We start from the raw sequence: 14,544 nt of genomic DNA on the forward strand, positions 1-14,544 counted from the left end.
AGGAAAGCAGAAGCTAAAATAGACTCAGTAGAGATGAAAGTAGAGAAAATGAAACAGAAAACAGCTCAAATAAATAAAGAACTGTCCGACTCCTTAGCAACTCTCGACATGGAAAAAGCTTCATATTTTCTGCGGTTCCAAAATATATCAGAAGAGAAAGATGAAGATCTTGGTGAAAAAATGGCAGAGATAATAGCAGAAATAACAGAAAAAGACAAGCAGGATATACAGGGACAATTAGACGAAATCTACCATGTCCATACAAACTACATAAGAAGGCATCGGTTGGCAAGAGAAGTACATGTCAAATTCTCAAAAAGATCAATTAGGGACAAGGTATATATGAAATCCAGAGGAGGGACGTTGACATACAAAGGCAAGGAAATTATAATCCTAAAACAAATATCCCGAAGAATCAGGAATCAGAGTCAACAATACCAGTTCCTAACAAATCAGCTGAATAGACACAAAATAGCCTTCAGATGGCTAATACCGGAAGGGATTCTGGCTACGTGGGAAAATAAAAAATACAAAATAGATACACTAGAGAAAGCAAGAGAGTTTTATGATTCACACTTTAATCAGGAAGACGACCAAGACAATAAAGAGGAAATAGAAAGTAGAAGCCAAGAAGTTCAATTAGAAGCAATACAAGAGAAGGAAGTAAGGACAAGACAAGAAAAAGAAAGAGAGGAGAGAGAAGGTGCGAGGACGAAAACACGGATGGAGACAAGGAATACAAAAAAACAGCTACATTAGATAATGGAAGAGGCCCTGAAACTTTATTTGGTAAATATTAACGGCCTGAATGTATCCAAAAAAAAAAAAAAAATCCCAAACTTTTACAAAACTACAAAAAATAGGAGCAGATGTGACATGTCTCCAGGAAGTACATATAAAAAAAAGACACCAAAAAATCTTAGAAAATTCCAAATTAGGGAAATTATATACATCGTTGGCCTCAAAAAAGAATAGGGGAGTGGCGGTATATGTTAAAGACTGGATCCTTTTGAAATAAAAATATGCAGACGAAGATGGCAGAACAGTCATGATTGAATTATTATTGGAAAATAGGAAAATACTGCTAGTAGTAATATATGCACCGAATCAAAACCAACATGAATTTTTAAGGGCATACACAATAAAATAGTTGAGCTGGAATACGAAGATATTCGTTTAATTGGCGATTATAATGCGATAGTAGATGTGAAAAAAGATTATAAAACGGGTAAAAAGAACAAGAAAAAAAAAGAGATTCTTCCTAAAGAATTCTTCAATATGACCAAAGAACTAAATTCGAGAGATGTTTGGAGGGAAACCCATGAAGACCAGAACCAATTTACTTTCTACTCGCACCCCCACCAATCCCGGTCCAGGATTGACATGGCGTGGATGACCACAAATATCAGAAATGGGGTGGAAAAAATAGAAATAGAAGCGAATCACTGGGCAGATCATAACCCAATACTGGTAAATTGGAAAGGAGTTAAAAGATTCAGAAGATGGACAATGAATCAAAGAAATTGCAAACAAGTAGAATTTTTTTTTTTTAATTTGATTTATATGCCGCCCTTCTCCGGAGACTCAGGGCGGCTTACAATGCATTAAGCAATTTAAAGAAATGCTAGAAAAAGAATTAGATCTGTTCTTTAAAATAAACAAGAAAGAGGATACCTCTATTCAGAATACATGGGACACTGCAAAAGTGTATATAAGGGGCTTGATTATAGTTTACAAAGGGAGAAAGAACAAAGAAAGAAAACAACAGTTAAATAAATTCCAGGAAGATTTAAAAAATATAGAACATGAACTCCAACAACATCCCCAAAATAAAAAGATAAAGGAAGAGTGGAAAGCAATAAAACACAATTTAAATTTGATGAACCAAAAAGAACTAGCACAGAAAATAAAAATGGCCAAGCAGAACTATTTCGAATTTGTGAACAAAACAGGAAGATGGCTGGCCTATAGACTGAAAAAGAACAGAGATAAAAGAATGATATACCAACTTAGAGATTCACAAGGGGAAATTCATTATAGCAGGAAAGGGGAAAAAGAAATCATCCAGACGTTCTATACTGATTTATACAAACAAGAAGAAGTAGAAGTAGAAAAGATAAAACAGTACATACAAGGATCGGATATGCCACCAATCACAGATGAACAATGAGAAGTATTAAATAAACCGATAACTATGTTGGAATTGGATACAGCACTGAAAAAACTAAAAAATAACAAAACCCCGGGACCTGATGGACTTCCGGGGAATTATATAAGTCTGTGCAGGAAACAATAGGAGAGATTATGTTGGAGGTATACAATGAGGCCTTAGAGAAGGCAAAAATTCCATGGACCTGGACGGAGGCAATAATTACTATCATTCCTAAGGAAGACACTGACCCTCAATTAATCCAGAATTATAGACTGATATCTTTACTAAACACAGACTACAAAGTGTTCACCATAATTATAGCAGAAAGACTTTAAAAAGTATTGAACAATTACATACATTTGGACCAAAATGGATTTCTACCAGGCCGCCATATTAGGAATAACATGAGAGTGATAATAAACGCGCTTGAATACTATGAAGCCCACCCGGAGAAACAATCTGCGCTGGTTTTCCTTGATGCCCAAAAAGCATTCGATAATTTAAATTGGAAATTCCTAAAAGAACAGTTAAAGAATATGCAATTGGGGCCAAATTTGGAAAATATTATAGGGAAAATATATACAAAACAAACAGCGAAGGTAATTGTGAATGACTGACCAATTTGACATAACAAAAGGGGTCAGACAAGGCTGTCCGCTTTCCCCTCTATTGTATATCTTATCTTTGGAGATCTTGTTAAAAAAAATTAGGGAGGACCAAGAAATTAAAGGATTAAAAGTGAGACGAGAAGAATACAAGACCCAGACTTTTGCCGAAGATCTCGTACTCATAGCAGAAGAACCACTAGAAGTAATACCAAAACTCCTTAAGAAAATAGAAGACTATGGAGAGGTGGCCGGGTTAAAGATAAATAGAAATAAATCAAAATTACTAGTTAAAAATCTGACAAAAATTCAGGAGACAGATTTGGAAAAAAGTATACAAATTCAAGTGACTAATAAAATTAAATATTTAGGTATTTGGCTGTAACCAAGAATATCCTCTATAAAAGAAAATAATTATGATAAACTAATAACACAGATAAAAAAAGATTTGGATAATTGGAAAAGTTTACAAATCTCATTTATGGGAAGAATTTCCACTATCAAAATGAATGTATTACCAAAATTGTATTTGTTCCAGGTGGCGCCAATTAAATTAGAAAAAAACTTTTTTGCGAGCTTAAACAAGTTAATTTCTAAATTTATTTGGCAGGGAAAGCGCCCACGAATAAAACTAAAATTACTCCAAGACTCTAAGGAAAGAAGAGGAACAGCACTTCTGGATTGGGAACTTTACCACCAAGCGGCAGGACTAGCATGGGTTAAAGATTGGATGGAGTTGAGTAACAGTAGAATATTAACCATTGAAGGCCATGATCTACAAATGGGCTGGCATTCCTTTTTATGGGGCCAAAACTTGATTCATGGTATCTAAATGGCCACAAAATAGAGCAGGGAAGCACCTTCAAATCCCTGGGGGTGGCCATTCAGGCCAAGGGTTCAAGAAAGATGCAGCTGCCCAGGGCCAAAGATCAGCCAGCACCATTCTTCATTGTTTCCGCACAAAGGGAGGCTACTATGTCCCTGCTGCTCTTAAGCTTTTTGTGCCCAAGTCGCTAGCACAGCTCCTTTATGGGACGTTGCTCGGACCGTCAGCTTCATGTTTTACATCATTAGAAGTAGTTCAATCCAAATTCACCAGATCAATTCTCCAGGTGCCACGTTGTGTCTCAAATGCACTTCTGCGCCTGGAGACAGGATTGACAGAAGCCGAAGGAAGAATCCGTATAGCTGTTGTGGCCCACCAGAGGCCAGTGGAGCTGGCAGCAGATTCGGACAGTGAGGAGGTTGGGGAGGGACATGGGCCAGTCCTGGAGTCTGGGGGAGGCTCTGATGACGGCTCTGTGGTAGTGCGCACACATTTGTGAACCGGTAAGGAAGGTAAGTGAATTTCACCCCTGGATTCTCCCCTCTTCTCTGATCTTTCCCTAGGCAGCCTCTCTTCTCCTCATCCCAAAAGTCATTCTCACCCATCATTGCACTTCCTAAATGGATGATGGGAAGACTGGTGATATCACTGGATTTCAGTAACAGACTCAGAAACAATTGTGTGATTAGAAAACTGAGGGGTGGATGGTATGATAACTAAGTGGATAAAAACTGTCTTCAAAGTGATACTCAAATAATTTTTAATCTTTTTAAATTTTTCTTATGACACCTGAAGGTTATCTTTGTTTACTTGGTTGATTAGTCCATGGGCCAAATCAAAGTGCAGAGTTCCAAACACAAATTATGACTAAAATCTGATAAAAACAATTTAAAATGAGATTGGAATAGAATACAATAATATATGGATAAATAAAATATGATAAAATGATATTTCAATATCACCCCTTCAGTCTACCCCAATCAGTCCCACAAATTCCGATCTCAACCGAGCCATTTTGCTCAAGTACTGAGCTGTATTAAATGTTGTTTTCAAATTCTGGCTGCAGATAAGGTGAGTCGTTTTGATATGGGATTCCCAATGGGTCCTTCCTTTGGTCTATGGACCAAGGTACCTGCCTCTCACCCTCTTCTGCAGGCAGCAATCAAATAGGATGTGAGCCAGGTCTTCTGCCTCTGCCACTCTGCAAATGCAGAGACGTCCATTATAAGGTCTAGAGTGGAATCTCCCATATCTGACCATTGTGTCCAGCTGTTTGAATCTCACTTGCGTAAATCTCTCCCTAAGATGTTTTGGCAGTTGTAACTTTAAATAGTTGTCTAGTTGAAAAGTAGGTTTGTATTTGCTCAGCCATTTCAACTTACCCACCTTACTAAGAATAGCCATGTCATTTTGTGCTTCTACGTCCTTAATTCTTTGGGCAGCTGTTTTTTTGAATCGTTCTCCTGTTACACAAGAGACAGGAAGGCCACAGCTACTTCCACAATTAATCAGTTTAGTGATCCAAGAGGTTTGTGATTGTGAGTTTATCTGCTCTAGTAAGCATAACTTGGGGAGTCTATCAGTCTCCATTTCATTGACTTTGTGCCAGTGGTTAATTGTATACATTCCCAATTCAGCTCTAACTGCTGCAGCAGATGTCCTTCGATCTACACCCACAATACAGCTCAGGTGCTGGGACTGTGTTTGTTCTAGAACTGTGGTTGAGTAGAAATACCAAACTTCTGCTCCATACAAGAGCATAGGGGGAACCTCTATTTACATTAATTAATGGGCCAGGGACTGAAGGTTAGGGATAACTTTTTGCTATTGGACATCAATTTTTCTATCTTATCATTAATATGGTCAAGTTGATAAATCCTCTTCACGCAAGATTTGATCTAAGATGTAGATCCTAGAGTAAGATAATTTGATGTCATTTAATTTAAATATTATATAAAGTTTTTCTACTTAAAAACCTTATTTGAAACTTAATTTAAAAAGTTTGATAAAATAACAATGGTTTTAAATCAACTTAAAGGCGATAATCACAAGCAAGCAACGATTGTTGAATAAGATGGATTGGATGGATGGACTGGAAGTGAATTTGCTGCTGGCATCCGTGAAGGAGGAGTCTGGTTTGAAGGCAGGCTGCTTGGAGATGGCTGGAGAGGCCATGGACCCCGAAGACTCAAAGTGGGCAGAACGGATGACTGAAGAAATGGATTCTTTCAAGAAGATTGAGGGAGATTGAGGGAATGGACTTGTCATATTTAACTGGAAAACAAATCTTAAGAGTTGTCGTGTTTCAATTTATAGGAGGTCCTGTGACTTTGGGGAACGAAAAACAGTTGCTGGGAAAGATCCTAATTGAAGTTTTAAGGAAATGAATTATTATTAAGAATCAAACAAAGATATTGAATCGTGAACAGATTCAGGATGGATCAGAGATAATGATTGTGGTGGTTTGTGGTTCATTAGAAGCCCCTGCAAATTGTCTAAGAGTTAAATATAATAACAAATATCAGACAGTTTTGAAGTTTTGAAATTTTATTTTTTTTGTTTTTTGATTGCCTGTTAATTACATTTTTCATATACAGCAGACAGATGACAAGTCAAGTGGTTGCAAATATATCGGTAGAAATTTATAATTGTGGGCCTATTTTTCAAGGGGGAGAAATGTACATCTGTCAGTATTCAACTGGGGAACAATATATGCGTATGTGGTTTTATCTGTTTTTAATGCACATTTTTTTAAAAAAAATGTTTCATCTAATTTTGTTTTGACTTTGTAATAGTTTTATTTTTGGAAGTTTGTATTTTAACTTTTTGAATAAAATAAAATTTAATGAGAGGAATATCAAGTTTCCAGAAACAATATTTATCATCAGCACACACAGAAGGGTGCATATGTAAAAAGCAGTAGAAAAATATCTGATTTTTAGCAACTAGGACTTGACTAACAACAGAGTCTCATATAAGAACATGAATGATGGACTCGAAGAAAGATGAGGGACACCAAACTTCAAATGTATGTTTGTGAAAATGATCTCAAAATCGTAGTTACCATGTTTTTCGGAATATAAGATGCACCAGAGTATAAGAAGCTGAGGTGAGGAAAAGAAAACAAAGAAATCTCCCTCTGCCTCTGAGCAATTTTGCCTCGTTGCAGCAAAAAGCCTGCTTTACTTTCATTTTCATTTTCAGCATAGCTTGATTAGCACAAGGAAAAAAAAATCTGCTCCAGCAATTTACCTCTTTGCAGCAAGCAGCAGAGCCCTGCGCAAAACAGCTGAGAGCAAATGAGCTAAGTATTGGGAGGCTGATCCAATCAACTTGTGCTAATTAGGCTGTGCTGAAGCTGAAAGGAGCTATTTTTTCTTGCTATTTGCTTGCAAGGAGGCAGAGGCCAAAGGGTGGGGGCCAGTGGGTCAGCAGGGCTACATTTGGTGTATAAGATGCACCTAAATTTTCACCCCCTCTTAGGGGGGAAAAAGGTGCATCTTATACTCCGAAAAATACAGTAACTGGAAACAGAATCTGAGTCAGCAGGGAGATGTTCACGGAAAGAAGGCAAATGCAGCCATAAGAATCTCAGGAAGTGAACGTTCTGGTTTGGGGAGACCCCAACTCAAGGACCAGGTCCCCTTGCAGGCACCAAGCCTGGAGGAGAATTTGCTGTTTTAGAGCTGAGCCAGTGAAGCAGAGAAGTTCAGTCTCCTCTTCATGGATTGTCAGAATGCAAAGACTGAGCAGCCATCAGTCAGAGAAGCTTTAACTGGGATTCCTATAGAGAGGAGGGGTTCAGCTAGATGGTCTCAGGGTCTCCTTCAAATTTATAAAGTCTGTCATGCCACAACATGTAACTATTGTGCAGTTGTTGCTCTAGCCCCACCGAGTGGCCGGGGGCAGATAAGCCTAACTGTATGGTCTGAAGCCAGACTCCCTTTTCTCTCAGCCTTTGGAGGAGACGGAAGCAGCCGGTTTGACCGAGACACATGGTCATCTGGAGGCCTCTGTCCCTCACACGGAGCATCTCTGGAGAGGTTCCAGCTGCTTCTTTGTTGGCTGTTAGTTAATGCTGCCTGTCTCCTATTTATATTTGATTCTCACTCTTTGCATTTCCTCAGATTCTCCGTGCCCTTTTCTCCCAATGAAACACCCAGACCCACCCCAGGCTCCCTTTCACTGGAGGAGAAGAGGGGGGTTTAGCTGCCTGTTGAGCTGCACACAGACCCACCTGCAGTGGGGACGGAACAAAGGGGAAATTCCACCATCCTCATCACAAACCCACAAATACAGGAATTCATTTAAGAAAGAATACAGCATTTTCAAATAAGTGTGTAATATAAAAATGCCATGTTATCTACTCTTTGGAACTATTATTCCCTGAGTAATTGAATTGGACAGATCTGTTGAGATGGTTCCCCTCCTTCTCTTCTAGATTCCTCCTTCAAAGGATCTAAGATTAATGGATCCATATCGGAACCCGATAGGAGCCTTGGTAGTACAGTGGTTTAATGCACCCTGTTATTAACACAGCTGCCTGCAATTTCTGCAGGTTCGAATCTCTCCAAGGCTCAAGGTTGACTCAGCCTTCCATCCTTTCTAAGGTAGGTTAAATGAGGACCCAGTTTGTGGGGGCAATAAGCTGACTTTGTATAAATATACAAAAAGTATGAAGGGTATTGCTTAACGCATTGTAAGCCGCCCTGAGTCTCTGGAGAAGGGCGGCATATAAATCAAATAAAAAAAAAACAAAACCCATACCTGCCACGGCTGCAGCGTTGGAGACCCCAAAGTCTTTTCTCCCCCCTTCCTTCCCCTCCTCAATCTGGAGGAATAAGCGGCATTTAAGGCCTGGGCCAGAGTCTTCATCATACTGTAATGATGGTAGTAATTTGGGCCCCACATCTTGTTCCTTTTCTCCTGGGACTCCAGTGGGGCTTTCTGGGTGCATCTTCTGCGTCCTTTGACAGAAAAGACGTTCTTTGAAAGAGAACAGCGGAAATAATAATCTTGAAACTTTCCTTCCACAAAGAAACGGGGTTCAAAGGCAGAATCTTTTGGCCTTTCTTTTGCCAGATAACCAAAGTTCCAAATACTATGGATGTATTTGAGAAGTCTGCGTTTGTTCATTTTATACCCTATCAAATTTGTGAGGATCCAGACTTTCCCTTCAATGGGTCCTGGCAGACGCATAAATGTTAAATGGAAAGGAAGAATTCTGCCCCAAATGGAATCCATTTCCATGAAGTGAACAAAGACGTTGATTTGTCTCCACTTAGAGAGGGAATCCCTGAGGTATGCTGTGTATCCAGTTGTTGAGAATCGTTGTGATATAACCACACAAATTCCATTCCTGACAAGCACAGGAGTAACAATCCTCATGAAATTCTCTCCCTTCTCTGTGTCAGAAGCAAAGAGACCAATCAGGGTCCATCTGAAATGGAGGAGCAGGTGGACAATTGCTGGGTTCTGGAATCCTTCTTTGGGGAGAATATGGTGGAAAAAGGGGAATTGACTTTTATCACTCAGAGCCTCTGAAGCAATGTCATGACTGATCTGAAAAAGCAATGAAGAATGCTGTGTTACATTTCTGATCAGATCAAGTCCAAAATATTAGATTTTAATAAATCCAACCTGGTTCTCATGAGTCTGTCAGTTTCCATAGATTAAATTTTATGCCAATGCCCATATTTTCTATTTGTAGACAAAGCAGAAACTGTGTAAATTCCCAAATCAGCTCTGAGGGCAGCAGCTGGAGTCCTTTTACCCACCCCAAGATCCTCCTCAGAGGCTGAGATTGGGTTGGTTCTGCTGGTGGTTTCTCTCTGAAGCCCCAAACATCAGATTGATGTAAGAACATGGGGGAAAACTGGGCCTCCCACAGTTGATTAATCTCAACATGAACATAATGGGGTAAAATATTGAGATTTTTGCTAATATGGAGAAAAGCAGCTCTTGAATTCCACAGAGAAGACATGATTGCATCTATTGCTCATCCACCACCACCCACCCCTCACTTTACCAGAAGGAGAAACACACACACAAACCTGCGGGACTTTGTAGGTGCCTCTTAATGTTGACGTTTGGATGGAGATCTCTCTCTTCTCTCCATCAAGAAGAGCCAGGAGGTTCTCCTTCCTTCCACACCTGTAGTTGGGGACATTGGCTTCTCCAGTGGAGAGCATGTCCAGCAAGGCATCTGAAGTGTGGAAAGTGCTCCCATAGTTGTTATGGATGTTGTAGCCAAGTGTGAGATTGTGCAAGAGATGGGAATTCTTGTTGGCCAGTTGAATGTTGAAAATGAATAGTAAGCAAGAAAAAAATTCGTAAGAAGTCCTATTGAAAAAAAGTTATTATAATCAACAGCCACAACAAATACTTTTGTTATATATAATATATATAATCCTCCACAAGCCTACTGAGCCTTAAACCAACATTGATCCAAAAGCAAAGATCAATTACACAAATATGGGAATGGGCTGAGGTACGGCGACTACAACTGATTCCACCACTACTTTAAATAAAATCCATTATTCAAGTGATAAATTAAGGATTGAACTGAGGGAGGAAAATAATCTGCAGGCCTTTCAGCATTTTTTCAGACCCCTTTTTGAGTCTCTTTCACAAAATCGGACCAAAGAGAGAAGGCATGGAAATCAAAATCATTCAGGAAATTGGACATATTCCCCAATATAGGAATAAATGAAGAAAAAAAAAACAGAAAAGAAGGAGAGTGTTAGAATGGAGGGAGTGCAACTCCATCACCCTGAGTGACTTACGGATCACGGAAAACAAACTGAACAGAAGGAGCTACGTTGAAAAGCAACTTTGTATGTAATCTTTCCCTTCCACTGGTGAATATACCAATGAGATGGTCTCCTGGTCTGTAGTAGCTCTGTGGTTGTTTTCCATTCTGGTTCTCCAAACTCAGCTGGCATTTCATTCTCAGCTTCCCAGAGACTGAATGGGACAAAAGCAGCATCAGAGGCAGAAGCAGGAGGTCCATAATTCATGGATCAATCAGTCAATCTCTTTCCTATTTCTAAAGAAGATTTAGAAGAATCAAAGGACTCTCACAAGGTGGAACATCCAGTTGCTTTCCTTCTTCAAACACAGAGAAACACTCAGCTTCACCTGGAAAGGAGAGAGACATACATTCAAGAGCACAGACTCTGCCTGTCCCAAAACTCCATATTTCTGTGCCCAAAGTCTCTCCTGGAGGATTCAGCCAAAGAGCAGAGCTGAAACTTTTATCATAATTCTCCCTCTCAGGAGGAATCCCTGGATAATTCAAGTAGTTCTTGGACTTGGAGATTGTTGGGAAATTCTCTGGAGGGAAATGAAAGGGAAATAATCCCCATGTGATTCATAATAACAGGGGCAGAGATAGAATTAAATCCATCATCTAGAATTGAGAGGTTTGGGATCCATGCTTCAAATTGGCCCCAGAGGGAATATACAACACCTGCGGCTGAAGAAACAAATAAATCTGATATTTGTTTGCATAGTGATGAAAGACAAAACTCCAGGGGCCAGTTAATGCTGGAGCCTTCCACAGATCTGAAATAGCTGCCAGCTGAGTTGGAACCAAAATTTACTTTATTTTGAAAGCTAATGCTCAAGGGTATCGCACAAAAGGGCTGATGCAATAGTGTGGCCAGACTCCAAGAACTTTAGTAAAAAAAAAAAAAAAAAAACCTAACTAGAAAAAAAACAAGTGAAAAGAGATGAAGAGATTAAACTTTAATGAAAAAGTAGTTATCAGAACTTTGCATAGTTGAAAAAACACACAGACAGACAAGGATTTCCGGTTGATGCCACGGCGATTCAGTTGGGGAAATGGCGGGGCTCTCACGAACCCCGCAAAAACCCCGACTGTCGAGCCGCCGCCGACAGGTCTGTGGACTGACCCTGTCCTGTAGAGACAGGGGGAAAGAGAGGGACCCCTTGTATGGCCGAGAGGAACGGGCAGGTTCCTCGGGGCCGGAGGCAGCCCTCTGAGTCAGTGGTGAGGGAATGGCAGCTGTGGCGGATGCCTTGAAGCCGGGGCCAACTGGAGAAGCATCGTGCTGGAGGAAGAAGGAAGAGAAAGAGCGAAGTGTTCAGAAGCCGGGTAAGAGAGACCCAACCCAGGTGGGAACAGCGCTTAAATAATGGATATTTACAAGTGTGCCCCTAGCCTTAATTAGCGGCTATAGACTATCGGGGCAAGAAGATTTAGTAAAATACTTTACAGAAGGAAAAGACCCATTAATGAATCATTGCTATTACCAATTTGGAATGATCGGGTGTTTTTTTTGGAAAGCTACAAAACTTTGAAAATCTTTCTTTTTCAAATGGGAATGGATTATCTTTGAAGAGAGAAAGAGGAAAGAGGCGATAAACAGGAACTTTTTAAAACAAGGGGAAAAGACAAGCAGATAACTATACAATAGACAGAATGGAGATGCCGTGACTCAGTCATGGCAGTCATGGAGTCGAAGCAGAGCCAATTTATGAGAGTTTTTATTCTATAATGGACTTCAGTAGGCAAGAAACAGACCAGCATTTATAATACAACAGCATCTATTGACTTAAAACTGGAACTGAGGAACTGCAGGCAAATCCCTGTAATTGATACTCTGGGACCACACAGGGCCTCAACCAATCACAAGCCTTGAAAAAGCCCCATTAAGCTATTAGAAATGGTGTCTGCATTTAAAAACCCAGGCAGAGAATTTCTCCCCTTTCTCTGCCCTTAAATACCATCAAACGAGACTGCTGCTCAGGTCTGGACCTGAGCAGCAAAAACATAGGGAGCTGACAGAGGGATGTTTCCACAACAACAGCAACACACACACAACCCGCCCCCCCAGCATCTCAACACAAAGGGAATCAAACTGGAGGCTGAGCAAGAGTTGCATCAGTGAGTCTTGCTCAGTCCTCTAGCTTAGCTGAGCTTCCATAGGAAGAGGCAGTCTTCCTCTTCCTATGAGAGATGATGGGGGGGGGCGGTTCCTTCACATTTGGGGTTGAGGGGCGGAGAATTGGAAGGAGCCGGGTCGTACAGTCATTCCAAGCAAGAGAGATGCGAGTTTCAAGGAAGGAAATCGTGTTTTTTCTCCCATAAAGTGAAGCTGCGCCTTTCCCGAGAGAGCCGAGCGGAGGATTTCCCCGGGAAAGTGGGGTGAGCCTGGGGAGACGGTAGGAGGGATCCCTGCAGATCCTCTCCGCCTCTTCCTGATTTAGCTTCCTTTTGGATTGGGGGGTGTCTGTGACCCCCAAGTCCTCGCTAGCTGTGGGGCTTCCCCTCCCCCCTTGGGATCCAGTGCAGGAACTCTTCCTTCGGCAGCCTCTTCCTCTGGGAAATGAAATGGGCGTCTGGGTCAGAGGCTTCCAGACAGGGGTGAAATGGGAATTTTGAGCAGTTTGGAGAACCGGCAAAGTCCACCTCTGCCTGGCCCCAGAGTGGGGAGGGAATGGGGATTTTGCAGTATCCTTTCCCCAGGAGTGGGGTGGGAATGGAGATTTTGCAGTATCCTTCCCCTGCTGCGCCCACCGAGCCATACCACGCCCACCGACCCACACCCACAGAACCAGTAGTAAAAAAAAATGAATTTCACCACTGCTTCCAGCCCCAGAGGAGGAATCCCCGGTTCTGCATTGTGGGGAGGAAGCGTTGATCTCGGACTTTGGGGGTTGGAAGGGCCAGAACCAGTGGCAGCACCAATGGGAATTCTCCCTGCTTGAGCGTCATCGGTCTCCGGGCAGAGTCCTTGGGGGCTTCACCTGAAGGAGGGGAGAGAGAAGCGGACAAAGTGGGAGGGGGGATCTTGGCCTGAGGAACCGCATGGAACTCTCTCCTGCATTGGGTGAAGTCAAGGGAAAGTCTGCCCGGAGACCGATGACTCTCAAGAAGGGAGAATTCCCATTGGTCCCCCTGTTCTTTCTGGATCCTCCCAATTCTGAAGTTGGAGGCAGCCCCATTCTGGGCTAGGCAGCCTTTCTGCGATCCCTTCGCTTTGCGGAGAGGGGGAACCGGCGGGAAGTTCCACTGCCTGAGCCAAAAGGATGTACAGGAGCTTGAGACAGATCGTTTTCTCAAGGGGGGGAGAGGGGGCTCCATTTTTAAAAGCCTATGGGAACCTGCATAGCAATAATAGCCTGCCCTCTCGTGGCCACTTGGAATGTGGCAGGCTTTAAGTTTAAGGTAAGTAAAAGGAATGGGGGTACAGAAGGGGGAAACGGGAGATGGAGTTGGGCTCCGAACCCTCTTATCTCACTGGAGGCAAAACGGGGTGCAAAGCCCATCAAGGTAAATGAAACCCTTTGCTTTAAAAGTCTTATGGAATGGAAATGGCCTGCCACCTGCTGGCCACCTGGAATATGGCAGGTGATGTAAAGAAACAGATATGATAATAAAAAAAGCTGTAAGCATAGCATGGCTAATTATGAGAAATGCTGCGTGATATTCTTTCCTGATGCTCCATCAAGTCCTTGTGTATGTTGAGACCTTATCAAACTAAGAGACTGAGCAGAAGAGATCTCAAAAACACAGAGAGTGACAATTATGGGGAGAAGCAACTTCTCCGTTTGGGATCCTGAGCTTCGTCTGGGAGAAGAGAGGCTGGAGAAAAGCATGGGAGCGAAAGTCACAGATAAACTGCTGGGGACTCTGTTCTACGGTAGTTGTGGTCCTTCCTGCCAGGACACTTTAATGTCAGCATTCCGAGTAATTCATCTGCCAAAAGCAGAACTCCAAGGCAGGTAGCTTCCTCAAAGAACATGTTTATTGGATACATCCTTTCGGCACAGCCAGTGAAAACCAACTCTAAATGTTGCTGGGGATTTTTGCCTAATTAAAGGAACAAATGTTTCCCTCCCCAGATGCCACCAGTCACATTGTCCAATGTAAGTAGCTGGCAGGCTGCTTGGTCACTCCTCCCCTCCTTCAACTGCCACCGGTTAGAATGACC

Source organism: Pantherophis guttatus, chromosome 15 (genome assembly GCF_059756535.1).
Source record: "Pantherophis guttatus breed Tessera chromosome 15, ASM5975653v1, whole genome shotgun sequence".
In the NCBI taxonomy this organism is placed as follows: Eukaryota; Metazoa; Chordata; class Lepidosauria; order Squamata; family Colubridae; genus Pantherophis; species Pantherophis guttatus.